General features: G+C 44.2%; 1 long non-coding RNA gene across 1 annotated transcript in view; it reads left to right on the forward strand.

Moving 5' to 3' along the window:
- The window catches only part of LOC144823373 (uncharacterized), a 38,644-nt gene extending 18,793 nt beyond the window's left edge, over positions 1–19,851 (forward strand). Inside the window, exons 2-3 of the long non-coding RNA XR_013608777.1 lie at positions 10,074–10,148; positions 18,308–19,851. This is a non-coding gene — a long non-coding RNA (uncharacterized LOC144823373). The remainder of the gene's footprint in view (positions 1–10,073; positions 10,149–18,307) is intronic.
- The last annotated feature ends 8,116 nt before the right edge of the window (positions 19,852–27,967 follow it).

Raw genomic sequence — 27,967 nt, forward strand, 5'->3', positions numbered from 1 at the left:
ACAGTTTTTATCGGAAATCATACCCGTCCAAGATCTCGTCTCCTATCCTCATAGTCATTTGAATCAGGACCACCTAATGCTTAAACACAAGTAAGTTAGATGCTCCTTTTAACTGTAGCGGACTGTGCACCTTTTGGCACTCGATAAAGCACCTGCTTTACCTTCTACTTTCCAGAACTACCCTAATTCTTCAACGCCCAACTCCGTGAGGAATCTCGAAAATGACCAAATGAGTGAGCCCTAAATAATAGACAAGAATAACTCAGGTCATATAATTTCTTCCCTTATTAAATACACTGTATCTCTCCTTAGACCAAACTACCGGATTTAAAACCTGGCAAGATTGAATTGTCCCTCGCGCATGAATTAACTTGGACACTTGATGGTTATCCAAGTAAGTTTTTTGAACAATTTGAGCGCTATCTTTACTCACGTAATAGACCCCATCACCCATGTAAATATGACATAGCGCGCCAAAACACGGTTTTCAGGTTAGCGCCATTCCTTTTATTTAATATAACTGTGCATGTTAATTCATCATGCCACTGGGAGCACTAAATCACTGCGTTAAGAATGCATTACGTAGGGCCAATTGCTAATCTTGCTTACCTTATTGCAGTTTCAGGAAGCTCCCCTGTCCTGAAGATGATCTAAAATTGTAAAAAAAGTTCAATCGGGTCGGGGACAATCGATATTTGCCCGGCGGTATTGCCTCTGTGACCCTCTAGTTATTTAAATCAATGAAGAGGCAGGCGCTGGAGACTGGAAAGCAGGAAACAAGGTTTTTTATTCTCTCCGGAGGAGAACACAACGAAACGGACAGAAGGTATCGTTCTGAGGTGCTCTAACTGTATTTCTGAGGCCCTGGCCTCTTATACCCACATTTATGATTTTATTGCAGATTACACATACATGTTTAAAGCTTTGATGTATGGAAAAGACATTCTCGGAACTCCCCTTTGGGCCCGTTCCCACACACATTTACAGTTGAAGTCCCCACCCTAGTCACAACAGGTGATGAGCATCGCGCAGCTGGATAATCCGCCGATTCACGGAATGTGGGGAGTTTGATCGGATCTCATGGGGTGGGGGCTTTGATCAACCCGGGGATTCTTTGATGGGGGAAGCTTTCTATTGTATGGGGAGGGGCAAGGATGGTATCGGCAGAGCTGGGTGTCGGCTTGGGAACGGGGAGGACAAAACGGGCACACGGGAAAAAGGGGTTTGCATCTAAGGGCCGGAGATCATGAAAGGAAAGCAGGGAGGCGTCGCGCTGGGAACAGGATGAGGGCCTGGGGCAGAGCAGCGCCGGAGAGGGGTTTATGACTCAAGGCAGGTGCAAGCAGGGGGTGGTCAGCGTGCGGGCTTAGCGAAGGCAAAGGGCTATGTCAGGGGCCAGCGGCATGCAAAAGGGTTTGTTCTGATCGGGGCATCTTAAAAAAATGGCGGGCGCGCACGACAAAAGTGTGGCATCAGGGAAAAGGCAAGATGGCGCAGATAATGTTCACCAAAACGCACTAATTTTCCACAGTCCTCCCTTTAACATATTCAAGACATCTTGCTGGTTCATTTTCTATTCGGTTCTACTGTGGTGAGCATGAGAAAGAAAACGGTAGGAACCCTAGATGGAAAAGAGTTGTAAACAATACATTTTGAGGTTTCTAGTTTTTTTTTTTTTAGGAGGTGCACCTATTTGATAAAGCAGGAAAGTCATAGGAATGAAATACAAAAACGGCGAGCAGCAAGTACATATCATAACGTGAACTGGCAGGTTAATACATGTTTCAGATCCGGATTGGAGCGGGATCAATACAATGGCGGCTGGGAGAGAAATGAGGCGTAGCAAAACGGTGGTTGAGGATGTCGAATGTTCGAAGTTTTATGAGTTCTCATTGTTCTTTGTGGTCTTTCGTTGGCGCTGTTGAGCACCGGCGGTGGAGCTACAAGTCCAGCTCTGTTCTAAGTTCTGCGTTGCAGGGCACGACCCTTTCCTTCGCGTTTCTGGTCGGAAAGGTCCTTTTCGCCCTGTGTCCTTTGAGGTGATTGTCAGAAAGTTCCGATGGAAGAAGAGCGTTCAAAACAGTCCATAGGGTAGGTCAGAGGAAAAAGGGGGATGGAGCAAGGCCAAATTGGGAACAAACTAGGGGAACGAGAGACTTCAAATGGGCGGGCGTGCGACGGAATTCAGAGAGCGGGGACTTGTCGAAAGGCACTGGACGTCGAGCAGGGGCATCAGGTCGACCCTTTCTTTTCATGCTGTCGAAAACAGTGCCTCGTCCTGCAGCTCCTTTCAGTCGTGGTCTCGCCTTGGCTAATGTCGCAGGTGTCCCTTAGTCTGCAGTCGGGCCTCGTGCTCCCACATCCGGTCCTTCTCTCCTCCAACAGCAGTACCCTTAAACAAGTTTGAAAAGACAGTCTTTAGAAAATTTGCAGATGAAGATAATCAAAAAGTCTATTTCTCTCCCAGCTCCAGGCAAAGAATGAAAATGTCCGTTATATTTAACGTTCACAACTGGCATATGAATGACCGGTGGCGGACCTGTTGGATTTACTATGACTTTCCTTCATAATCATTTATTACAGGCATGACAGTTCATCTGATGGTAACCCACCTTCGGGAGACAAATCTGGCAAAGATATGCCGTTCTCTAGAGTTTCACATTTACAAAAGGGTACAGTGAGTCGTCAACATGGTACTACACAGGTATTTTGCTGAGAGACGAACATGGCTAAACATTTCCTTTCTATCGGTGCATCCTGTTTTTCAACTACTGCGGGGTTCATTTTGATGATTTCTTTACCTTGGTCTAGTCTGTTAACCTTGTAAAACATCATTCTGGGTCCTACGTAACCTTTTACAGCCCGGTTACTTAACTAGGAAGGACAGGGGTTTTATGGGAAACAACCAGGGACATAGACAGGGGAGGTAACGGGGGTGATCGTTTTTCTGGTTTGGGTATTGCGACAATTCGGGGAGGGGAGGGTCGCGTATTCTGAGGTCCTTGTTTTATACTATAGGAGCCGTTGACATGTAGTTCCCTTATTTCGGGCCAGATTAGGGAACCTCTGTCGTCTTACCTGTCCTTTCCCTTAGGGCCCAACCTGGGTTCATTGACTTCTAGCGGAAAAGGAGAGGTAATGACGCGGCCTCAGGGTGATTGTATTAAAGACAAGCGTTTGTGCAAATACTGACGGTATTTGAAGCCAATTAGGTGGTGTGCTAGGGGTGGCAATCTGCCAATTTCGGGGCTAACCACTCGGAAGAGTGGTAGTGCAAAAATAGAGAGAGAGAGAGAGAGAGAGAGTGAGAGAGAGAGAGAGAGAGAGAGAGAGAGAGTGAGAGAGAGAGAGAGAGAGAGAGAGAGAGAGAGAGAGAGAGGGAGAGAGAGAGAGAGAGAGAGAGAGAGAGAGAGAGTGCAACGGCAGGCTAAATAGTACACGTGCAACAGAGAGGGCGGCAGTGCATTCAAGAAAGGCTATTTAGTGCATTACACAGTAAAGGGTATTCACGAGTCCGCGTTAGAATCTTGTAATCATGCAGTTTGAGCATTAGACAGGGTAGAGGGGACGTGCTTTGAGAAAAGGAAAGAAGAAAAAAGGAGGTACCACTTTGTCGCACTTTCTCGCATTCTCGGTCCTTTGACCAGTTGGGTCAACGCCTCAGTCACACACACACATTCCCTCACAGTTTCGCATCATACGTGACATGGGTTCATTCGTCCGGTCTGGTTTAAGGGTGATCACTTTTTATCAGGTTGTGCTAATTTTTCGGGTTTGTTCGATACGTGAGTAGTTTGCAGGCGTGCTTAGACACCACCCTGCGGCGCTAGTCCGTTTCGTGTATTTAGACATGGCAAGGTCTCAGATCTTCGCCACACCTTGGCTGTAATCTCTGATGTAACCTGCAGAGGAAGGAAAAAAAAGGGGGGGTGGGGGAGACAGCATTCGCGCGCATTCAAATACATGGATTCATAAGTCCTTTACTTACCTCTTACTCGTCTTTCCTCCTTGGGGCAGGGTCCCCGGGGATATGGTTTTCGGAGTCGAGGGGGGGTAGTGTGTTCATGTAGGGCGTGTGCGGGGAAACATAAAAAGGAAACCAGAGGTGCCTAGTGCGAGGTATCTAGTCAAAGGATATATCTCACTATCGGGATCCTTAAACCTCTTTCAACGCCGTGGCGTTCTAAAGTTCTTCGGTTCTTGGGTCCCTGCTACTTTGGAACGTTGTACTTTACAATATTTACATTATTTCATTTCACCCTCCTTTTACATTCCCTCATTTACACCATTCGTTTTACCCATCCTTGGAAGTCACGGTCTTCCTCTACGCGAGAGTTCATGAGTCAGTCGCGTACTTTTAAGACGGAGTGTCGTGTTGTCGATCCGATCCGTCCTCCAGGGCTGGGCAACCATCTTCCTTTAACCTTAAAGAGAGAGCAGAGTAGGGTGCACAGAAAAAGAACTTTCCTACCCATCCCATATTGTTTTAAAATAAAGCATGCAATACCCGTCCATAGTTTCAAAGACTTTATTTTGCAAATTCATTTCAGCATATGGATTAGGAGGGTGTGGTCGTATTTGGTCGGTCGTGGCAATGGCTAAAGTGCGTACAGTGGGGGGTGTCGTTTGCAACAATAAAAACATCGGAAAGTTTTACTCATTCATTTGTAAGAGACTAAAACGTCTATTAATTGGCTGGGGGTTCGGGGGCATATATTTTCATAATTTAGAAACATAATCATAACAGTTGTAATCAGATTTCCTATATGCATACCGTACGTGTGCATCGTAAATGAGGTTTACATCAGTTATAAAAATATAATACATTGTACATTCGTAATCAACATTTGTAACGGGGATCTTTTCACACTATTCGTCGAGTGAGTTCTCTTCGTCTTTTCTAGCCAAGTGTACAAAGGATCATATAAAATCTCAGAACATCAAGTTTATATTAGTGCGAAGGAACACCACGAGGTGTTCGTAAGTTCCGATCGATACCAGCGCCATTTTGGGCGGGGCCGGCACAGTCCGGAAGCAGCATCAGGGGGAAATGTTTCCATTACTGGCAGTTTGGACCAGAGTCCTTTTCGGCAGTTCTAGAATTCACGCTAACAGAAGGTGTGGCAATGTCATGTTTGTTTCGTTGGCGATCAAGGCAGCCGTCCCTTACCGGAAACCTGCAAAGGCCGAAGGTTCCGCCGGGGACCTTTGTATGATCTTCAAGGCTGCGGAGATGCTGTCGGAGATGGGGGCTCGTGCTCCATGGGACAAATGTTCGAGTTGTATGGCTGGCCAAAGTTACTCTAGTGGCCGGGGCCCGCCTTCCAGCGGATCCAGACGCCATTTTGAGGCCCTACAGGGGCCACTCTCGTCGAGTTTGCAAGAATGGAAGAGACCCTTCGGAGTGAAAGGAAGAGGTCCCTGTTTTGTGTAAGCGGGACGTTCAGCTGGGGTGCAGCTGTGATGCCCCCACCTGGGGGGCGAGGGAGACTCGTTCACATCGTCTCCTTCTCCCGGTGCACTCCATGCCGCTCCTTTTCATCGCCCCGCATGAAGGCCTCTCCACATCCGGTGTTCCCCAAGTGCCACCATTGTACGTTCGGTGCTGCGCAAATACTGGGGTGCCACCATTGTACGTTCGGGTCTGCGCAAGTACTGGGGTGCCACCATGGTGTGTCCGGTGCTGTGGAAGTATGGGCACCATCGCCTGACTGGGGATGTTCGGCGTCGGGCTGGGGGCTGGGAAACCTCCTACCGGTGGAGGTGGGAGAGGCTCGTCCGCGTCGCATCTCCCTTCCAGCCCAACTTGGACAAATTGTTGTGGAGGTACGTGCAGGACATCCCGCCGTCCAGGACTGCTGCGGCTGTGACGGAAGAGAAAAGGAAGAGGTGCCTCGTTCTCCTCTTGACATGTGGCGGGACTACCTTAGTCTTTCCAGGCCCGTTGCGGCCGGCCAAGGAGACATGTGGCGGGACTACCTGCAAATGCCCAGGCTGCGGGCTCCTGCCTCTCCTCCGGCTCCCCCGTACGTTAAGATTTCCTGACCAAGAGTTGGCGGCGGGGCTCGCCTTATATGGGTTGCCGTTGGTTGGGCGTAGCCGTAACCCTGCCCTATTTTGGAAGGTTCCAGAATGGGGGGGGGCGAATGTTCTGTTTGACTTTCATTTTCTACAGTTTATCGTTATTATTCCTTGTTTGTTGTGTTAAATTAAAAGTTCAAGTTTATTAATGGTCTACGGATTTTGTTTTATCATTTCTTTCTTTCCAGGTTGCTTTTATGCTAAGTTTCTGCTAACAGGGGTCGAGTAACACGGAAACACGTGTAGAGGGATGACGCAGATTTGTACATTACATACACACGAACTCAGACGGGGGACAGTACAAGTACGACATACAAAGACCCAAGACAAATATAAAAACAGTTATTGGTCATAATTATCTCTTTCCGTCTGTGAATTTTTAAACGAGGCTGGGTTCCCGTCTTGACATTGCCCGACCTAGGAGAACTTGAGCATGCCGCTGAGATTTTCCTGGCGAAATCTGTGCCATCGGGCATAATCAAACGTGGTGGTTCTGTCTGGTCTGTCTATGTAAGTCGGGTTCTTCTCTGTCTCGCGCCTTTTCTCGTACTGTCGGTCTGTCGTTCTTGTCGGCCCTTTGCCTTTACTCACGCTCAGTAGAGTCGGGCATTGGGCTTTCCAGTGTCCGACATACCTACAAAAAGCGCATTGGTCTGACCCTAAGTCTGGTCGTCCTTTGCATAGTGTCGGGGGATAAGTTGTGGGTAGCGGTGTCCTGGGGTTGTCCTGTCGGTATATTTCCCTACTTGGTTTATCCTCGTCTTTTCTCTGTCGTTTCGTAGCCTCTCTGCGCCACATACCGAGACTGTCGAGCATAATTGGCGTCGTCTTATTATTTCGAAGGGCTATTTCTAACGTTTCTATTTTATCAAGGTCAAAGGATCCTGCCAGTGGCCACTGTTTGTCTTGGCTATCTTCGGTATACCTGTGCCATAATTTATTATAAGCTATGGTGACTAACCCATAGTTTATGAACATGTCCTTATTAGGGGTGCCTTCTAGTGGAGCTATATGGTCCACCTCTAACACCCGGTCCGGGCTAAACAGGCTATTTATCAATGGGGAGAAGACAGACATGACGGCTCGTAACGAGGGACTAAAAAGTCAGCACTGCCTATCTTATCACTAGGTGCAAAGACTAGACAGAATATTTCTATTCTACGTTGTTTGCAGGTAGTGAATACCTCATGGATCCAAAAAAAATATAAAACCAAACGACCAATAAATAACAATGGGGAGAATGAGTAGGTCCGCAAAGATCTGCGTTACCTACCCTTTTCACTATCTGCAAAAAGGGTGGTCTCTTCCCTGCTTGCAGACAGGGAATCTCCAGGAAACAATAGTTTTGTGAACAACAGTTCAGTTTCAAGCAATTATTGAGTGGGGGAGAAAAAGAACAAGCACGGCTGCTACCCTACCTATCCTCCACTGCTTGCAAAGGGAGAGGGAGCCTGTTGTTTCTCCGTTTGCAGACAGTGAATCTCTAAATAAAAATAAACAAAGCAATACTAGTATTTTGAACAATCAAGCAATCAAAACAAATTTCGCAACTTGTCGTGGCAACACGACCTTACCCGGACCATGTGGACAGTTTCTTGTCTTCCGAATCCAGCGCCCGATCGTCCTCTTTTTCTCGTATTTCTCACGGCACTCCTGATGGTTCCCAGTCAGGACCGTAGATCACTCGAGAGAGGTCTGTTCGGAACTAGTGAAGTTCGGATGATCGGCTGCCAGACGAGGGTCTATTGGGCAAGAGCTCTCCCGATCGTTGCAGTCGTTCACTCTGTCGTCGGGACCTCTCCCACTGGATCCACGAGTCGCTGATGGGCCCCACGCTTGGGACGCCAATTGTAAAAAAAGTTCAATCGGGTCGGGGACAATCGATATTTGCCCGGCGGTATTGCCTCTGTGACCCTCTAGTTATTTAAATCAATGAAGAGGCAGGCGCTGGAGACTGGAAAGCAGGAAACAAGGTTTTTTATTCTCTCCGGAGGAGAACACAACGAAACGGACAGAAGGTATCGTTCTGAGGTGCTCTAACTGTATTTCTGAGGCCCTGGCCTCTTATACCCACATTTATGATTTTATTGCAGATTACACATACATGTTTAAAGCTTTGATGTATGGAAAAGACATTCTCGGAACTCCCCTTTGGGCCCGTTCCCACACACATTTACAGTTGAAGTCCCCACCCTAGTCACAACAGGTGATGAGCATCGCGCAGCTGGATAATCCGCCGATTCACGGAATGTGGGGAGTTTGATCGGATCTCATGGGGTGGGGGCTTTGATCAACCCGGGGATTCTTTGATGGGGGAAGCTTTCTATTGTATGGGGAGGGGCAAGGATGGTATCGGCAGAGCTGGGTGTCGGCTTGGGAACGGGGAGGACAAAACGGGCACACGGGAAAAAGGGGTTTGCATCTAAAGGCCGGAGATCATGAAAGGAAAGCAGGGAGGCGTCGCGCTGGGAACAGGATGAGGGCCTGGGGCAGAGCAGCGCCGGAGAGGGGTTTATGACTCAAGGCAGGTGCAAGCAGGGGGTGGTCAGCGTGCGGGCTTAGCGAAGGCAAAGGGCTATGTCAGGGGCCAGCGGCATGCAAAAGGGTTTGTTCTGATCGGGGCATCTTAAAAAAATGGCGGGCGCGCACGACAAAAGTGTGGCATCAGGGAAAAGGCAAGATGGCGCAGATAATGTTCACCAAAACGCACTAATTTTCCACAAAATTATAAAAGACCCAAACGTCGTCGACCCACCCAAGGAAATGCCCCCACCCCATTGTATACTGCTTTGTGGACTATACCTTGTTGTTGTGCGACATTTCGTTCTGCTCCACTTTGTTCACTCATGTCACGTTATGCACCCTGTCACTCATGTGAGCACCTGAAACGCACTATTACATGTTAAGACTTGAAAATAAATGATTGAATATATGTTTCCCTACGCATTCATCTCCCTAGCGTGATTTAAGTATACGCTTTATTCTCTTAGGACCTATCCAGGCCACCATTGAACCACTGTCTTTCTAAAATACGTTTCAACCCCAGGTTCGATTTATGGGGTACCCTTGTTTCCTAAAACTACAGCCCAAATTGGGTCCTAACTAATTGTGTGTAAACCCTGGTAACACCCACCAACTACAACGACTAACTATATAACAGGTGTTGGCTAGAAGTTTGGAAGAAAGTAGTATCATTTTAAAAAAATCTTTTTGGAATATACCTGTCAAGTATCTACTCATTTTCTTTTGTATGCTCCAGAGATTCTTTATGTAATATTTTGTTTACTCCTGTATAATCCTGAGTGTGGTTCACAGAGTTCCGCTACACAAAATTCTGCAAAGTGCAAATAAACTCGGGTGCGCTACGCAGAGCTTCGCGAGCAGCGGAGTGCGTTAGATAAATGGTGTTTGCTGTGATTTTCAGTGCCAGGTGCTTGTTCATACTGTGCAATCATAGCGAACGGCACCATGCACAGCGCAAACGGGCGCTGCTTTCTTTCTGCCGCTCGAGTAGCTTTTTACTCAGCAACTTTCTCAACACGAATGGACTATTTCTCAATGCGAGCGGCCGCGAGCATAGACGACCACTCGCAATGAGAACTCTGACAACCTGCGTTGAGAAATCTCAAAGGGAAGTTCATTTTCCGTGCTCGCCAACTTGATGTTGACGATCGCGTCCAAGGAAAAATCTCGCTGAGAGGTGGATTTTCCTCACTCGCCAACTTGATGTTGACAAATGCTGCTCCTCAAAGCTGCTGGCTTAATTTAGCACCAGCCTTGAAATTCAGTCTGTGTCTCTACGAATGGCTGAATAACTGGAAAGTAATGGCATCTTTTGGCAATTAAATGGGTAGAGCAACTGGACAATCCACCAATAACCAGTGAAGTTCCTGTGCGGTTTACAGTAAATACTGGCATGTTCAGATGGCATTGATTCTTTATGAAAAGCTAACACAGGGTTTCATAGTTTGATGTTTTTCTTACATCGACAGGACTTTTCATACCCATCAGAAGTTTCACAGAACACTGTAGAACTGTTGAAGTAAACCACAGAAAGCTCACCTAGGGTAAGTATCTTCCTCATGTATCATATATGACTGGTGCCCTGCTGTGACATAACATAATAATATTGAAAATGGGGTGGGGGCACGCACTAATTCGCAAGCTTGTCCCAGTTCTCCCTAATCTATAGTGGGGAAAGCTTGAAAGTTCAAACACAGCTAGTGATGCATGTCCGTCAACACATATATGTTTCCTCAGTCTGATACTCATCGGAAGTGAGCAGTTTCTGAGTGCAGGGATATGGCACGTGGTTTTAATGTTCGAGGCATATGAGCTGCAGATTACACACTGTGCATAGATCACCACCTAGTGCTGGGCTCGGATGTCTGCAGTTTTTCTCCTGAAAAGTCTTTGGAAGTCACGAGATAGGTGACTCCTCTTTTGGACAATAGTGCACATGGGCATCGGCTCCATTCTTAGATTGTTTTTTTTCCGCCATCAGGCTCGGATGTGTTGCCTGCGCTCCGGTTTGGAACGAATTCTCCTTCGGCGCGCAATCCTCACCCAGGTCGACAGTATTGTCTCGATCGCGTTTCCCATCAACGCGACTCTTCACGACTTCGAAGTCTTCAATTCCGGTAGTCGACGAAGGTCGTCGGGTCTACCTGGGCCTAACTCTCTGGCTCATGGAAAGGACGTCATTTAAGAAGTGTCCTCAATGTCGAAGTTTCCCCACACCGATCTACATGAGGTGTGCAACCTTTGCCTCTCACCGGAGCACGAGGCCAGAGACTGTTCCGCTTGTGCCTCCTTCCGCTCTAAGAAGACTATTCGGGACCAACAAGCTCGAAGAACCATGGCTCACTCATCATCTTCGATCCTGGATGACATTTTCCAAGAGGAAGTCGACGTGCCAGAGCAAGAGCAACAACATGGCGTTGACAGCGACTCCGAGGCCAACGACTCAGACGTCGAGGACATCATTCCGGCACAGAGGGTCGTAAGTACACACATTGACCCCGACCATTCCTCAACACCCTCCAAAAAGGCTTCGGTCACACCCTCGCCTTCGGGCCTGGGTGCACATCAAGAGACTGCTTCCCATGCCCCGTTTTCGGGCTCGGCAAAGAAGCATAATAAGCCATTAGGTGACTCGGGCTCGAGTCAGCCCACCCCCGGTGCCGGCACACACCTACCGGCACCGAAAAAGAAGCCATCTTCTTCCGCCTCCACACCAGCTGCTTCCACATCTAAGCTCTCGGCGCCGACGACTGGCACCGGCTCCTTGGCACCAAAACCCCAATCGGAGCTGAGCAAGAAATTGCCACTGAAAGCACCCGACTCCCATGCTTCGGAGCCGAAAAAAACACCGGAACCGGACAAAGACACTACAAAAGAACATGTTTCTAAGTAAAAAGATGCTACCGGTTCGGAGCTGAAAAAGCCTACGGAACCAATAACCTTGGCACCGAAAGATGTACCTCCCACAGAGGAACTATTCCATCCAAATCCTACACAAAAGACTCTTGTTAAAGATCCCAAAACTGGTCAATTGACTCTTAGTTCTAAAAAATGCCCATTAGAGACGGCTGCACCGGCTCCTCATTCTAAGAAGAAGGACATTGCGACCTCTCCTCTAAGAATACCTTCTCTTCCTCCTCCTCATCCTCCTCCTCCACCACCTCCTCCCCTCCCACATCACTCCCCTACAGCATCTCCTACTCCATTAGAAGATGATAATGACGGGGATAACACCTCTGATGACACAGGAGATGGTGCAGATAATGAGCCACTAGATAATCCTAGTCCTCCTGGCTCACCTGACCCTTGGGATGATTATAGTACCCCAGACGTCCCTAACATCCCACAAGATGACATATACCCCTCCAGGCCTTCCCCACCAGAGGACACTATGGGATTTAACCAACTTGTCCATAGAGCTGCCCCATATCATGGAGTTGACATACATACTGACCCAGTAGACGAAGATTTCCTTATGGATACCTTTGATACCACACAAAGGTCCACCTCAATTTTACCTATGCTTAAAGGGGTCATTAAGCATGCACCAGAGGTCTTCAAAGACCCAGTTAGGGCTCGAATCATCAACCCCCAAATTGAAAAAAAGTATAAGGCTGCCCCCCTCAGACCCAGCCTACATTAAAGGGCCTGGAAGGAAGGGCATGGGCGGGCTCCCTGGGGAGAGTAATCTGCATTCCTCTTGCTTTCCAATAAGTGCTCTCACTTTGAAGTCACAGAAAGGAAAGTAAACACCAAGCTACCTTGGAAGAAGGAGCCTGACATTGGACCTTTATGCATAAATGCACAGTAAATGTGACAATATAAGAAAAAGATTTAAAGGCCTGGTTACAGAAAGGGAGATCTCAGAAGTGTACGGTAACCAAGGTTTGGGCAAGGGAAGGGACAAACTCAAGATAGACACCCTCAAACAAATGTAGCCAGCAAATAGAAAGTAAGGAAATGTGAGTTACAAACTACAAAGCCAATGGTAAGCAAAGGGCAGAGTGCATTTCCAAGGATGCTTTCTGAATGTCCCCAAGATGCCTTCAGAAAACGAAGATAGTGCAGACGTCGACCTAGAAAAATAGCAATCAAACTTGACATACTCCTCGCACATTCAGTATTGATGACTCAGTCAAGCTAGTACTGGTCTTTGAGGACACAATATATGGATATAAGGAACAAACAATAAAATCAAGTACTCTGGCTTAAGTGGATCAATGGACGAGAAAAGAGAAACAACTTTATGGAATGGCTTCTGATGCTAAAAGAGAAGCTTTGGGCCATGCCCATTGTGTCTGTTGGTGTAAGATTATCTTGTAACTGCAATGGCAGCTAACTGATCAAAGCATCTAATAGCTTTGGAGAAGGTGTAAAAAAAATCATGAACCAATAAATTCCATCCAATCAAAGAAGAGGTGTTTGGTCCATGCTTTAGAAGTTCTTTCCGTTCTTCAATGTCTTAACACACTGCCATTTCAAGAAGGGCCCAAGCCTAAATGATACCAGGCCTAATTAACTAGAGAAGAAATTGTGGCATGGGCTTAGCAATCATATTTACAATATTTATAATATCAATGACATCTCATCCAGGATAAACAAAGGAACACGGCATTCCAAGCGTTGCTTCACTCCAATATTTTAATCCAAATTCGGCAAAAGTAAAGCAGCAGACGCGTTTCAGCTTTATAAGCTTTTGTCACGACGCAGACAGGATCATTGCACAGTGTATTTAAATGGCCCCTCTCGTAACAAACATCAATTAAGGACTTTCCATCAGTCCTCCTATTTTGCCGCCATCTTTAAATGTAATTCAGTAGTTATACAGCAGTACATGCATGCACATTTATTCAGCCCCAGTGGGCAATATTTACAATATATTTACAAATGGAATCTCAATCTACTTTCCTCTACATGTCAACTTAATTTAATATTTCAGCTTTACTAAAGCCATTGGGTGTATGTTGTATTTGAATAATATTATCAATGCAGATGGTCTCAATTAAGAGAATATCACGTAGAGATCTAATAGTTCACTCAAAAGCAAGCTTACACATTTCTGCATTGTAAAATACAATGCAAAATTGGAAACTGTACCATTTAATTGTAAAATCTGAGCTTGTTTGTTTGCCTATTAGTAGAGTTTTGGAGTATAATTAAAGGCCTCTGTTAATGTTTATTTCTACACCCAGAGTCCAAGTGACAATTAATTCAAGGTTTTAGATTAACAGAACAAAGGCAGATTTGCACTACAGCATGCCTGAATTTTATTTTCTTAAATAGTGTCTGCATTCAATAACCACCAGCTCAGGATCCCTACAATGCATTCAAACTTTAAGTTTCAGACAGATATAGAAGACAGACTGGCCAAATTAAACTGCCCATGAAATAAGACATTCCACTAAATGATAGAAAGCAGATGACATCTAATGTAATTTTACCTCATTCACACAAAAGACATTGCCATCACCTAACCTTTAATCTAGACCTAAAGCATATGAGGTGTGATATGCATAGCATGCGGGTCTATGATGGGTCAAGCTGCAAACTACAGGTAAATAGCTTATGTCTACTGACTACTGATTATTGATGTAAAATTAGTCTTTGTTAGAAATGGGGTCTCTAGTTGGCAGTGGCTTTCTACCTGTCCAAGTAGGGACCCTACCTTCTAGTCAGGATTAGGGAGTTACACGTCTAAACAAACCCCTGCTCCCCCCCTTGGTAGCTGGCACGAGCAGTCATGCTGATCTCAGAGGCAATGTGTGAAGCAATAGCACATAACACTCACTAACACAGTGAAAGTACTACAAATGGACACCACACCAGTTTAGAAAAAAAAGTATCTTTATCTAAACCAAACAAGACTAAAATGACAAAAATCCAACATACAGATATCAAAATGTTACTTTTAAAAGGTAAAACAGTTCGGTCCATAGAAAACTATGTATGCGTGACAAACTGCCTGGCATCTGTTAAAACTCACAAGCAAAATAGGCTCTGGGAAGGTAATGTGTTGGTTCCTTATGAGCAGGACGGTGATGTGTTGGTTCCTTGCTCCAGTGGAGATGATGTTTCAGTTCCTTACTGCCACGCACAGGAGGTGATGCGTCGGTTCCTTACTGGAGAGGATGTGAAGTGTTGGTTTCTTACTGTGCGGAGAGGTGATGCATCGGTTTCTTATTGTAAAACACACAAGATGATGGACGTAATGTTGCACAATGGCAAGACATTCACCCCCAGTCACAGATCTGGGTTTAATCCATCATTATTTTGCTCACCAAGCCACCCCAGTTCAGACATGGCCATATGCAAATCAGTCTTGACCCTGTGCCTCATGGGAACAGTCCAGCCCGAACTGCTAAGCCATGTCTTTACTGGACCAGAATCAAGCATTCTAGGACCGGTTTCTGGCTATCAGCCGTCTTCAGCCAGGATAGCTTGACTCCAGTGGCTTAGTGAGCAAGGGATCCACGTCTGGGCATACCCTTCCCACATAGGGTGAACAGCAAAATACACAAGATGATGGACGGAATGTTTCACAATGGCAAAACATTCATCCCCAATCACAGATCTGGGTTTAATCCATCGTTATTTTGCTCACCAAGCCACCCCAGTCAGACATGGCCATATGCAAATCAGTCTTGACCCTGTGCCTCATGGGAACAGTCAAGCCCGAACTGCCAAGCCATGTCTTTACTGGACCAGAATCAAGCATCCTAGGACTGGTTTCTGGCTATCAGCCGTCTTCAACTAGGATAGCTTGACTCCAGTGGCTTAGTGAGCAAGGGACTCACATCTGGGCATACCCTTCCCACATAGGGTGAACAGCAAAACACACAAGATGGTGGACGGAATGTTGCACAATGGCAAAACATTCACCCCCAGTCACAGATCTGGGTTTAATCCATCGTTATTTTGCTCACCAAGCCACCCCAGTTCAGACATGGCCATATGCAAATCAGTCTTGACCCTGTGCCTCATGGGAACAGTCCAGCCCGAACTGCCAAGCCATGTTTTTACTGGATCCGAATCAAGCATCCTAGGACCGGTTTCTGGCTATCAGCCGTCTTCAGCCAGGATTGCTTGACTCCAGTGGCTTAGTGAGCAAGGGACCCACGTCTGGGCATACCCTTCCCACATAGGGTGAACAGCAAAACACACAAGATGATGGACGGAATGTTGCACAATGGCAAAACATTCACCCCCAGTCACAGATCTGGGTTTAATCCATCATTATTTTGCTCACCAAGCCACCCCAGTTCAGACATGGCCATATGCAAATCAGTCTTGACTCTGTGCCTCATGGGAACAGTCCAGCCCGAACTGCCAAGCCATGTCTTTTTGGACCAGAATCAAGCATCCTAGGACCGGTTTCTGGCTATCAGCCGTCTTCAGCCAGGATAGCTTGACTCCAGTGGCTTAGTGAGCAAGGAACCCATGTCTGGGCATACCCTTCCCACAGAGGGTGAACAGCAAAACACACAAGATGATACTGTAGCACCAGTATTGATGTAGATTTGGTGCACAGCTGCGATGCGTGGAAATCCAGTTGTGCTGGAGGTCGATGCATCAATTGCTTTAGCTGCAGTCCAACGATGCGTCGATACTTTTAGCCACACGGGAGGGCTTGCGTCGGAGTTGGTGTGGTAATCGTGGACTTCAGAGATTGGTGCACCGAAATCAGCGTGTAGCAGTTTCTCTAAACGATGATAGGCACTGCTTTGATTCTTCGGCCACATGGGGCAGTGCACCAGAATTTTCTCCACTGTATGGCTGTGCAGCATCAAATAAAACAGCCGCAAGAAGAGCGAAGTGTCGATTTTCTTGGTTTCTTCAGGTCTTCACAGCTTTTTGTAGCAGGAACGACCTACAGGGGCCCTGAACTGGAATAGGCACCCCCTTGCAGGTCAGGACTTCCAGCAGTGGAGTTCAAGAAGGCTGTGGGTAAAGCCTTTGTCTCCCTGAGACTTCAGAACAGGAGTCAAACACGCACAAGTCCTTGGAGATCCGTCTCAAGCAGGTTTCACAATAAAGTGCAGTCTTTGCCCTCTCCTTAGCAGAAGCAGCAACTGCAGGTGAACCCAGCAAAGTAAAATGCAGCAAAGGGGCAGTGCTCCTACTCACAGCTCTTCAGCTCTTCTTGCTTGGCAGAGGTTCCTCTTGATTCCAGAAGTAATCTAACGTTTATGGGTTTTAGGTCTAATACTTATACCCCTTTTTCCATTTGAAGTCTTTGTAAGGAAGTTTTCCTTGCTCAGTGAAAACCAGTTAAGTCCTCCCTTGTCTAGCCACACTACAGGAGGTGTAGACAGCATTGTGCAGGGCACCCTGAGCCCCTTCAGGGGCAAGCATCAGAATATGCAGGGCACATCTCAGCATCCTTTGTGTGAGTGTTTGGAGTGAGGAGTGCCCTGTCAATCTAAAACCAGATGTTGATTCCACAGGCAATCAGAGGCCCAGGATGGGTAAGCAAGAAAATACCCACTTTCTAAAAGTGACATTTTCAAACCCACAATTTAGAAACCTACTTTACTAAAAGGCGTTTTAGTAAATTCAGAGTTCAGAGAGCCTGAACTCCAAATCTCTAGCTGCTCCCAAGTGAAAGTTACCCATGTAAGATGTCACATGGCAACTCCTCTGTTAGCCTATGGAAGAGCTAGCCTTTTCAATAGTGAAAATCGAAATACACAATATTTCACTATCAGGACATGTAAAGCACACCACTATATGTCCTACCTTTCACATACACTGCACCCTGCCATTGTGGGTACCTAGGGCCTACCTTAGGAGTGACATATGTAATAAAAGGGAAGGGATAGGCCTGGCAAGTGGGTGCCCGTGACAGTTCAACATAACAGTTTAAAACTGCGTGCACTGACACTGCAGACACACTGGAAGAGCTACTTGAGTGGGTGGCACAACCAGTGGCGTAGGCCCACGAGTAGCACTTGATTTACAGGCCCTGGGCACACTAGGGACTTATTAGTAAATCAAATATGCAAATCATGGATATACAAATCAGTAACAGGATTTACATAGAGAGCATATGCACTTTAGATTCTTCGAAAGGAAGGTGTACCAGAAAAGAGATTTCAATTTCACAACATTCAGTCCATCTTGTTCCTTTATTATTCCAAAATATTTTTAAAAATTGGCAAACGTGTTTCGTTCCTTGATGCCTAGGAACTTCATCAGGGCTTAAGGTGTAGTATAGAGTATTCACAGTATTACTAGAGTATTGGTTGTTGTACCATCCTATGGCAATCGTTATCACACGGGGTTACATTCATCCTGTCCACCAATGGTATACGGGGCCTTATCATGCCCCAGCTCAAGACCGGCAACCTTTCGAGAGTATATTGCAGTCTGAACACTTTCGTACTGATCAACAGTGATAAAGTGCTCAGAGTCCTAAAACCAACAAAAATGTAGTCAAAAACAGGGAGTTAAAAAGCAAAAAGTCTGGGGGTAAACCTGCTAAAAATGTCAGCTCTAACAGTCTTAGGATTGCTACTTGATTTAAGATGATATCGTTTATCACTCTAGTTTAAATTCTCATGAATGCCCATAAACATTAATGTGTTCATCACAAAACAAGTATTTATGACCAATGTTTGCAGCCTTTTTGTGAAAATATCTAACTTAATTTCCGAATGATAGACAGCGATAGACTCGTGCTCTTTTGTTTCCTTATGTTTTCTAGATTGTGCAATGAGTTTCTCATTGGCAAATGCGAATGACCTCTGGGCAGAAGAGGATTTCCCCTACTACAGTGATGTCGGCCTGCAGCCCCTCGAGGATCCCATTGACGGGAAGCTCTACGTGATGTACCACGGGACCACCGTCGAACAGGCAGAATCCATTATAAAGTCAAGATTCAGAAGCTCGAAGGATGGAATGCTGGGTCCTGGGGTGTACGTCAGCAGAGCGATTGAGAAAGCAAGAAGATATCCAATTGGCATGGAGGGTCGAAACGTCGTTCTGAAACTTCGAGTGAATGTAGGCAGAGTGAAGAAGATTGATCGGCAGGGACACCCTCTCCAGAAATCATGGCGCAGTGACTACGACTGCGCTTGGGTGCCCCCCAACTGTGGCATGGTGCTCAGTGGATTAGAGGAGGATTGCATTGCAAACCCAACCAGAATCAAAGTAATTGATGTGGTATTTGCTCCTTCAAACGACATAGTCGCCCTGAAGCAATTAGTACAAAGTAAAATGAAAAAAAAATAATGAAGAAGGGTAACTGATAGAAAAGAAATCTGACATGGTTTGAGGTAATATTAAAAGCAATGGAAATCCTCTTCCTGATTAAAGCCATGTTTTTCTTATTAGATATGTCCAGGGCCATTGGAATTATATGATTCTGTGGCTATGGAGATTTCTACATAATTAGAGAATTACTGATCTAGTTCCGTAGTCCCCCCTATTGCTGCATAAATTACACTTTTCAACCAAAAAGTTATTTATAGCTCCAACAGATTAAATATTATTATAATTATTCTATATAAGCGCCACAGTGGGTGCCATGTTGTGATGTGAAACTGGTACTTGAGCTGCAACCTTTTCTCAGAAAATGTCCTTGTTAAAAAAGTTGCAAAATAATACTACCACAGACGGTGCCGGATTAAGCAGCAAAATTCACCTTTTTCTGCTTCCTAATGTCTACCACAAAATTTGGTCTACCATTGCTATAATTCCATTGACCATTGGTATACTGAAATTATGTCTTGATGCGGACCTTTTACTCTCTGCCCTTCATTACTTATACTCCACTGATATGTATGATTATCAACTTAAAGTCTACACAATACCTATTTAAAGTTTTGTGTAATTTAAGTATGTTACACATGTTGCATTCCTTCAGTCTCCTTTGGAATGATGCGTTTTATCATCAAATGTTTGAGAGCAAAATGTATACTCCCCCAGAACAATAATAGAAAAAAAGAAACACAACCTCAAAGGTGGCCGAAGAAGGGAGACTCTCAGATTCCATCTAAAATAAGAAAACAGAGAGGAGAATGCTGGCTGGTGCTTTCCCGTGCCCTCTTCATAGGGTTCAAACCTGTTTACTCACCACACTGCCGTATTGCGACTTTGACTTTGTGTATGCCTGCTTTTATGCTTATAAATGTATATTTCAACACTGCCATATGCAAATATATTCATATTCAGATCATGTTTAAATAATCAATAAAAATAGCATGAGCATGGAGATCAACTCTTATGTCTTGCACACTTTACAACTGATATTGACTGGTGCAGTTATGTTTCTTGAAAATACAATTCTAAATAATTATAAAAAAGAGTCCAAATACTTAGTAGCAAGAAAACGTGATAGTACGGTTTTCACAGCGCTAAGGTTGGGTTAAGGGCATAAAGGTTGATGTGGAAGGGGTGAGTGTTTGCATAATACATTGAACACTGTACTGATCGATTGTGGGTTTTCACAATCCTTGGGGAAGCGTTGGAAAGCCTTACCTACTCCAGAAACAATAGAAATGACACTACTAAAACGGAAAGAGAACACATGCAATTTCTAAGGACATTTATGTAAAGGGTTTTTTCATGTAAAAAGTGATATTAAAGGGAAGGAAAAAAGAAAGGCAGAGGTAAGTGTGGAAAAACACAATCTCCCTGCACTTCTCATTTTAATTATCTGCTCTGTGAACAGCCTGGTGAATAAGCGCAGAGAATCACGAGAATGCATGAAGTTTTAGGATTAGCCTATATTTGCACGTACTAGGGATGTTTGTGAATTTCTAGAAGGTTAGAAAACTGTGTGAAATGTACACATCCACTTATATTTTACAGGTGTCTGACTTTCTGTTATTTTCTGAAATGGATACGTTGTGTGTGCTGCAGGATAAATATAACTTTAAAATGCCCTTGGAGTAACTGGACTTGTATTCTTGTGTCATAAACCTGCAAGTCAGACTCCATTTTGAAAAACATTGAAGGAGCCTGTCTGTCTTTGGCGCTCAGTCAGCATGTCACTAGGATTTACAGAACTTGTAAAAGTATCATTTTCATCTAAACACTGTTTTCTTCTCACATCGGGTGGCACAAGACAGTAGATATGTAGGGTAAACATGCAGCCCAAATTGACGTATTTGTATCTCGTATTTTGGAAAACCCCAACTTTATTTTGCCATGTAGGCTAAATGTCAGTCATCAAACCGCTGGGATTGACAACTGAGGAGGGAGAAGCCTTCACACCAGGATATCATGAGAGGTCCTCCCTGACTGCTGGAGCATCTGCTCTTATGCCAAGAATTGATCAAGTCATGAGAGGAGCTGAGTCTAGGTGATAGCGTGTTTTCCTTCCAAAGGCACACTCTCTTCCCGACTGAAGTCTGATAACAGAGTTGATCCACTGTGAACAGGTTTGCAGTGCACAGGGCCCCAATAAACTCTTGAGGCAAGTTAGCTTTTCCATCCTCTCTTAGTGTAGCGCATAGAAGTAGCATTAAGCGGTAGTATTAAGGTAGTCGGAAGCTAGGAACATTCCAGTGCATGCTAGAACTGTTCATTTTAGCCTCCCTGCTAGCAACATGCACATGTGCTGTTTTATTGATATTATGTGTGCTTATTATTCATGTACTAGGCAAAGGAGTAAGACTGTTGAAATAAACACTTTCAAATAAACAGTGCATTCATACTCCTGTGCTTGAGTGTGATAGTCTAAGAACAAAATTGGGTATGAATGACCAGTGTCCCTGAACCTGTTATAAGACTGTTACTAACCCAGGACACTCGAACATCAAAGTGGGTTGTCTGGGGCTGCAGTTGAATTGGACTTCCTCGCTCAGCGATGGTACACCGAGCTAAATCCTTGCATCTGTGGGTTAGAACCCAACCCCTGCAGAACTGGGTCTAGAATCCAGGGTTCATAACTGTTGTGCATGACTTACTGGAATGTTGAGGAGCACTGATTGTGCACATGGGGCCTGTTGTTCTGAAGATACGAAGTAATGTGAATAGTGCTCCTGGGTATGATGGGACGTAGGTGGAATTGTGAGCACCAAAATCAATATTGGATGAAGTTCTTGGATTTGAGGAGAAAGTGGATTTCATGAAATGATGGAGAGGTAGAATGTTGAAGGCAACAACATATGAGACATTAGAGTTAACGCTACGGACAGCAAACACAACCCTGGGCCAAGGTGTGTCTGTAAAGACAAAATGACAGAGAATAATTGATTACTCAAAGGAAAACAATACTATGCCAAGGAGAGTATATTTGCTGCCCTGACAAATGCCATCAGTGCCCCATGTACTATGTTTATCTGCCCTCCTATTGTAGTCATCTGTACATTAATGTTAGAGCCCAGATCCTACGAAAAATGGCCTTTATATTTCCTTACTTTAGAGTCACTTTCGAATTCAGGTTCTGAGCTACAAACACAGGCATAACTTATGCCTCTCATGAGTTACTTCTATGTCTTTTCTTAAGTTATGTCTAATTAGGTATTTATCAACCATCCCTTTCCAAACAGATATGACTAAAAACTGTTTTAATGTTCCTAAGTATTCATATTTCATGAATGCATGTAAAATATATGAGTTTACGATTCAGAAATTCATAGATTTTCTCATTAATTCTAGAATTCCTTTCTCCACTAGAATGTCTTTCCTTCTCCATCCGTTCCCTCCGATAACACTGGCATAACTGATGCTCCCTATCACTCCTGTAGCAGTTGCGTATCTGTCCTCCACTTGTAACTTATCTATGCTGAAATGTTGAGAAATGCCCATAAAACGCTTTGGAAATCCCCCAAAAGTTATGCCTGACTCGGTGCGCGCCTCATTTGCAAGATATTTCTGTAATACTCCCTGACGCATTCCCGGGCACACACTCAAGCGACACTTAAGAGACAGCTTAAGTTAACACATTATTATTGTGTTATTCTGTATGGTGTAAGTTATGCTAGTGCAAGGTGATCCCATTTAAATGCGTAAGTCAGAATAATTCCTTTGTAAATAAGGCCCTTTAACATGATTGTGCTGCATTCCTCATAATGCATACGACACGCCCTGCTTGTAAATTGCTGTTATAATTACTGTTTCCTTTGCCTGCAGCTCCTTGCCTGACGAGCAGCTCATACTCTGTGTAGTATTGTTTTCCTTTGAGTCCTCAATTATTTTCAGTCATTTTCCCTGCGCATCTCCATGGGGGTCCAGGGCTTGCTTTGGGAATATCCTAAATTGTTTTATTCCTCTCAACCTTAAAACTGCAGAAACTCATCAGCTTTTGAAGAATAATGTGTCATGGTTAAAAATATCATATTGACGATATTGCCAGGAAAGCATTGCTGTCAGAAATACACTCAGTAGAAACAATGCTCCATAGAAGTAATGTGGCATAGAACATTGCTACTCTGGATTAAGGACTAAAACTGCACCCACATAGAATTCAAGCAGCTGAGGCTGTGTGCTAGAGTAAGGCATTCATCACAGTTATCTTGTGAAACCAGATTATGGCATTGAATTGTCAACATCAGCACTTCTGACAGTCTGGGTGATGGTGGCGCTGTCTGTATAATGTGGAGATGTACACAAGAACCGTCATTTATTAATTCAATATACATTAAAATGGACTTGTAACTGCAGCCCAAGCCATTCTTACAGTTTTGGGGACCCAGAATAGTCTGAATTGTCACACTTGTTGAAGTGTGATGGTTAGTAGTTGTGTTGGTGCTGTCATTGGCAGGGCCCTGGCACTTTTTTGTGTGCAAAGTAAGCACTGGGGACAGCGCCTCTACTGACCAACTGCTAGAGCCAACTATCTAACAGTACTTAAAGATGGTTAAATTGGCATGTGCACTTTTCTTCCAAGATTAATGCCAATAGTTCAGTCAGAGAAGTATTTAAGATATTTAAGAACTGCATTGGACTCTCCTGACTTAATTACCTCCTTCTCGCCCTCATCATAATTCTATGACTGTTTGGCCAATATTTGTTAATGGTTCCGCATATGCTCACATTGCATTGTGCAGATTTGCTTTTGTGACCGATGGCCCCAGAGGAGCAGTGGCGGCTGGTGACATTTGAAAGTGATGTGAAGTAAAAGTTGGGTATCACTTTTATATAGTGAGCGAAGCGAGTGAGCTCGATGGACATATTTAGGGTTCGGGGGCTCCTCCCCGCGAACAAATTGAAAAAAGATTGGCAAATGATGCCTTTTAAAGTACATTTTAATAAAGAATTTAATGTAAAAGTAAGAAGGTTTATAATGCAATTGTGAACATGTACTCTTCAAATATTTTAACACATTAAGAAGTGCCCCACATGTTACTGCATTAATATGTTCAACATTTACTCTAGTGTGCAAATTGTAGTGTGTGACAACTTCAGTCCCATTAAAGTGTGTACTTTCCCAGTGTCTTGCACTGTGTGGCATCAACTTTGGAAGAACATGCTCTAACGAGGCTTGGGGAAGCACCCCCAGCTGCTGGCTGCAATCCGTCGTGTAGAAACACGTGCAGACAGGGCTTTAGGTGGGATGAAAAAAGAGGTCGCTAAATGGTATGTGGATTAAACATGTAAAGTATATTTCTGAGATTTCCATAGTATGCAACCTGAATGGTATTTTGGCTTCTCTCTTAGCTTTCTGTTATTGCATCAAGATATATAACACAACAACTGACATACACCTACAACCTGCCAGGACTATTGGCTTTGTCAATGGTTGTTAGGTGTTTGAGATAAATGAGTAACAGCACTGATTTTGTTGTAAATAATTAATATTAACAATGATTCAATTCTGTAATTGGAGAAGTGTGGCTCACTGGTTAGAGGAGGCAGACCTGGAAGTAGAGGTCAGCCCGGGACCAGGGTTCAATTCCCGGCTCGGCGGGGTCTTGAGTCCTAAAATGTCCATGGACTCGACAATTCTCGCTCCGGTGCCTACTCGATTCACGGGTTCACACTCTGCGACTCTGGGCAATAGCTTGCCTAATCTCCACAACGGCCCCTCGCGGCGGGATGCCTGTCTTTCACCTTGCGGATACCCTGCCGGGGTTATCTCACAGGGGAATACCAGGACGGGTTCCCTAAGCAAGTGCTTAGAAACAGCTTGGTGATTTGCGCTATATAAATTCCTGTACATTTACATTTGTAATTGTGAGACTGTGAATTTAATTATTAAGGAGTATTGGTGTTCAGTTATGGGCACTTTATGTTAGACATGTATGCCTTTTGTCTCTCCACATCTCGTCCATCTGCATATCTTACACCCCATCTCTTTCTTCTTCAACTTCCCTCTTTTCGCTCTCTCTTGAAGCACTTCCTTGCATTTCATTCACTTCATCCCCACAAACATACACTGCTCGTACTCACGTGTAATCACTTTATTTACTTTTACATTTTAACAACTGTGTACTCTTTCACACACATTTACATAGAATTTCAATTGCAACTGGAATATGTGACCATTGCTCTGCAGAGGCCAAAACCCACTGATAGGTACTATGAAAAACTTGCACTGCATTCAGCCTCAGCACCAGCGCTCTCAATCACGGATTGTCATAAACACCTGGCATGACTCAGTTCAAAGTATACACTCTACAAGAGTAATAAGATGCGCAAAAAATACAGGCACATAACATGATGGAAACAGCTAACACTCATAGGAAATGCAAGATGAAGTAAAAGACGTGAAATAGATACAGGAACAGGAGCTAAATCGCTTAGTTAAGGGAATGACTATAGAGACTGACAGTGACCCTTTTCAATGTCTGTTCTAATGCTATTTGTTATTCCCCAGAATTACACAACCACAAACATCGAGCATGCTAGAGTGTCTAACTGCCTTTAAAATCCAAAACATGTCCAGTGGATGAATAAAACATTCTAGACACATTGCGCCGATCACAACTAATCAAGACTTCAATAAGTACCCAAATATCTGTGCCCTATTTTAGGCATGCATACTTATAGCATTTAATGGCTTTTGACATGTTTGTGGTATTCAACAAACCAAGATACTATATGCACATGTGTCTCCTGTTGAGCTTGACTCCCTCAAAAGCTGAGGATATGTGTATCACCTTTGCTAGGGGGCAAAAACCCTGCACAACTTTTGGACCAAGTTTGCCTGCGGACAAATACAGCAGCTCCACTTTCAAAGGGGTCAACAACTTACAACCACAGCTTGGGGTGTCCAAGTAGGGAAGGCCAGCATGACTAAGCGTCTCAGCACAATATACCTTATACAAGTTCAGCATTAAACATTTATCATCACAGAGGACAAGGTGCCAAATCTCACTCATTGTGCTTGCATCCAAAACCACCCCAGGATGAATAGGAAAGGGTACGATCTATGCATGTGAATGATGCCTGGTCTCATGTAGGGATGCCACTTTCAATGCCCCAAACCGTGATATCAGAAGCATCACTGGCATAGAGTGGATACCACCAAAGAATCCGATGGCACGGAAGAGCTTTAGAAAGGTAAGCATTGTATCATGCATCATTTTATAGAAAGTTGTTTACTGCCTGGATTCCGGCTCCTTGTTCAGAATGGGGCAGGCAGTCTCGGACAGGCAGCTGAGAATTAAATACACCAATTTATTTAGAAATACGATCTGAGGTCATCTCACAATAAATCGATGCATTTTATATTTTTTGCAGAAAAGATGTAGGAATTTCAGAGGGGCGTGGTCCAAGAGCCCTAAGCAGAAACTCCCCAGCTCAAAAGCAGTACCAAGCACTGAGGGTAAACAGTGTTCTAGTGAACAATGTTTACCTTCTGCAGATCCCAATAGGAGTTTACACTTTAAGTTAGAAATAAATAGAGTCAGAAGAGGAATGCACACTCTTGCTAATACAAGCTAAAATGAAACAAATTCAAAAATAAAATTTAAAAACTTCTTGCCACGGTCTCCAGTACAGTGAATGCTTGGAAGAAATGAGTTTTTGAATAGAACCATCACCTCTGTGTTATGCATTTGTGATAGTTCCCTACAAGCAATGATGAATCAAAACTTATTAGCAATACAAAGGATTAAATTAAGCAAACAACATATTTCATATACGATTTATAGTACAAACAAATTAATACTAGTGTACCTGACCACAATTTTTTTCTCTCTTTTCTGCATCTGTCTGTGATTTAGCAATATGGTTTGCCTTTGCGGTTTACACTGGGCTTCAGTGATGTAAATCATTATTATGTCATCAGGATTAAGATCTTGTGGCATCAAAAGTCAAATGATGTTACTTCCTTTGCTATCATTGAGTTGTGAGGTCACTTCCCCTACTCCTTCCCTTACTGGTCAATCAGGGTTCATGCACAGGTTTTTTAATGGTACACAAATTGGCGCAACAGGACCAACGAGGAATCGCAAACCTATAGACAGCATTGAGTGAATTATTGGTTCTTGACATTCATGTCACCTTCCTGTGGTTGGCCCATATTCGCAAATGGCTTTTGGATCTGGGCTTGAGTAGATTCTGGGAACAACCGAGTACGCTGACCCCGGACTCAAAGCAGGAAATTAAAACCATTTATTGGAATTTAATTAGGCAGTGTGTCACTTTCAATTGTAGATCTGGTACACTCACAACTCAATTCCTGATGTTCAAAATAACCCCCTGTTTTGAATCATTTTTAGATGAAATCGAGCCTCAACTTGCTAAGGTATTGTATCTGAAGTTCAGATACGGTTCTCTCCAGATAAAGGCTTTTACATCTAAGTGCGGAACGATACAGAAAGGGGGAAAAGACTGTAAGTGTCCCCAGTGCCATCTAGGAAGCAAGGAAGACATTGCACATGTCCTATTTGTTTGCCCTGCTTATGCAAATCCTAGAAGAAAATGGATAAAATGTTTGGCCAGGAATTTGAGTATTAGGAAATACACTGAAATGCTGCGTATATTAAAAACTGTTAGCTCCAAGCTTATTATATTGGGTGTCAGTAGATTTTTATTGGCTATACAGTTTATAAGGAGGAAGAAAGGGCTTACATTTTAAATTCTAAAACATTTTTTTTTACATGTTTAGGATCTCATGCCTCATGGGAGTCATATGAATTTTAAATGTCCATGATGTATATAGCCAATGACAATGTAAAACTACTTTTAATTTCTGAAATAGGTACTGCTAAAGAAGCCTTGATCTTTGTATTTGGATGTTCTCAAATACCTGCAAAAATGGCAATCACCAAACAGCTGTTTTTAATATTCTTAAATTACAATAGAACATGACTTACTCTCTCACTCTTCGATCTCTAGCCATCTCATAACTCTTTTAGCTCGCTATGGCCAAATGGTCCACCTTAGAATCATTGGGTAACTCTTATCGCGCTCTTCATTGACAAGGTCCTCCTAAGGAAGATTCAGTTCCTCCAAACCAGAACCCTTC

This window comes from Lissotriton helveticus, chromosome 3_1 (assembly GCF_964261635.1).
Source record: "Lissotriton helveticus chromosome 3_1, aLisHel1.1, whole genome shotgun sequence".
Classification (NCBI taxonomy): domain Eukaryota; kingdom Metazoa; phylum Chordata; class Amphibia; order Caudata; family Salamandridae; genus Lissotriton; species Lissotriton helveticus.